Source organism: Alosa alosa, chromosome 13 (assembly GCF_017589495.1).
Source record: "Alosa alosa isolate M-15738 ecotype Scorff River chromosome 13, AALO_Geno_1.1, whole genome shotgun sequence".
In the NCBI taxonomy this organism is placed as follows: domain Eukaryota; kingdom Metazoa; phylum Chordata; class Actinopteri; order Clupeiformes; family Clupeidae; genus Alosa; species Alosa alosa.
The window spans coordinates 2,611,305-2,613,871 of record NC_063201.1 but is presented as its reverse complement, the minus strand read 5'-3'; positions in this window follow the sequence as shown (position 1 = coordinate 2,613,871).

Below are 2,567 nucleotides of genomic sequence, written 5' to 3'. Positions count from 1 at the left end.
GTGTGTCTCCAATAACACCACCATAAATCCCTCTCTTTCAGATTCGCTGGCCGATCTGACCACTCCATCCTCCAGCACAGCATCATTAGCTGATGGCACTCACCCGATGTTCCTAATGTTATAACATGTTGACCTTGTCCAGGCCAAGTCTTCATCTGCGAGAGGCATGAATTGTGTCATTTAAGGGCAAGCCCTGAGCTGCAAATCCAGCCTGAGAGAGAGAGAGAGAGAGAGAGAGATACATACACATACACATCACACACACACAAACACACACACACACACACACACACACACACACACACACACACACACACACACACACACACACACACACACCCCATCCTATTACAGTTTTTTTCAGTCGCTAACAAGCGTTTGTCCAACCAGTTGTCACATTTCCAAAACTCTAAATACATTTAGCACAGCATCGGTGTTTTGTGGCCATACCATTCCATGTCGTTTTCACATGATATGCAGTCAGTGAACACCTTTCCACAATGCTTACATTTTCTTAAAAGACAAGCTATACCTCCCAACAAAATTATGGATTGTTTTTGCAGTATTTACGAATGTTAACACACAACATCCCACAATAGCAAAAACAATATTCCAAACCTTAGATACGGTATAAAAACCTCTGCTTCTGCAATGACATCAGTTCAAAAACAATATATCTCAGCTGATAATAAACAAACAATTGAATAATTGACACACAATTGATTTATGTTGGGTAAATTGGGCCAACACCAGCTGATTCCAGTCTGGCTTAGACTCAGTGGCAGAGGTTATTTTTTTCTATTACATTGGCACGTATACAGTAAAAGGAGGACTTTGAGGAGTGATGTTTTTAGAAACAGAAACAGAAAAAGACAAACACTGTAATGTCTGGATGAGGAAGAGTAAGAGCAAGGGGCCCAGGGAGAAGAGCAGGCCCAGTGAGAGATGCAGTGAGAGGAGCAGGAGCAGTGAGAGGAGCAGAGCCAGGGAAAAGAGCAGGCCCAAAGGAGAGGGCAAGGTAGAGGTGTAAGAATGCGTGGTGGTGGCATTCCAAAGGTTGCAAGAACTGTTGTCAGTGATGAAATTCGTGCCACTATCATTGACCATGTAATCAATGCGATGTTGATGAAAACATGTGGCCTAACCCTGAAGATCCTGAAGATCGCAGAGATTATATACAGTAATTTTGTGCTTTTTTTAGCCCCCCCCCCTCCTTTTTATCTGTGCTTTTTGCTGTTGTTTTTTTGTTCAGAATGCTCTTGTGTGTTTCATGGATATTTTGTTGTTCACTGTAAGCAATACTGTAAAACTTTTTCTGTTCTATCATACTGTAAACAGTATTTCTACTGTACCTCCTGTAGTAAACAGTAAAGGAAAAAATAAACTGATTTGCTTTTTACTGGAATGCTTTTGAATGTGGACATTACATGTGGACATACAGTTCCCAACCAAGACATTTAGTGTAAAAATTGCATGCAAATACCTGTAAAACTGAAACATAAAAGTCTATGCAGTTTTTGTAATGTCAACAATAGCCAGTATTTTGAAACCTGGTGTACTTTGATTGAATGCATGTACCTTGTGAAGTGAAAACAAGTGTCATTCTTTGACAGAATAATTTCATTTTGAGTCAGATTTCCAGTGTTTTGGTAAAGTTAGTGTGTGCAGAGAAATATGTGTTAGTAATATATTTAACAAAATGTGTTTTTGAGAAGAAAATTTTCCATTTGGCCAATTGTGTTTTCTAGGTATGAGTCTGTGTTAAGAGTTTAGAAAAAGTATCTGAAGTATGGGTAAGCGCTTGTTAGCGATTGAAAAAAACTGTATTACTCTTGACCTAAACAACCTATCTCTGTGTTAACAGACACTTACATGTTCCTGTGCACAGATGTGTGTGTATTTAAATATATGTATGTATATGCATGTATGTACATGTATATATGTGTACTCACGGACCTACACACACACACACACACACACACACACACTCAAATGCTATTATTTATTCTAGGTTCACATGTTATACCCGCATTGCTGTATGTCTATTTTCTTTCTTTTGTTATTCTACTGTGTTATCTGTAACACTGGCTTTGGCAACAGTGTATCCAAACAGTCATGCTAATAAAGATCCTTTGAATTTGAGAGAAAGAGAGAGAGAGAGAGAGAGAGAGAGAGAGAGAGAGAGAGAGAGAGAGGAGAGTGAGAGAGAGTGAGAGAGAGAGAGGGAGAGAGAGTAATTGAATTGAATTGAATTGAATTGAGTAAGCCAACAGCAGCTCTGCCATGTATTCCATTCTGAGGATCATATCCACTCATAAACATCTCACGCCCACGCATGCGTTGCGTAAGGTAAAAATACACGCACAAACATAGCACACACACACCATACACACACACCATACACACAACACACACACACAAACATAGCACACACACACACCATACACACAACACACACACACAAACATAGCACACATTCATTAGAACTGTCATCATCTGACCTCCATGTGCATTTAAATACAAACACACAAGCAGCTCCAAACATCAGCCCTAAAAGCATATTGATG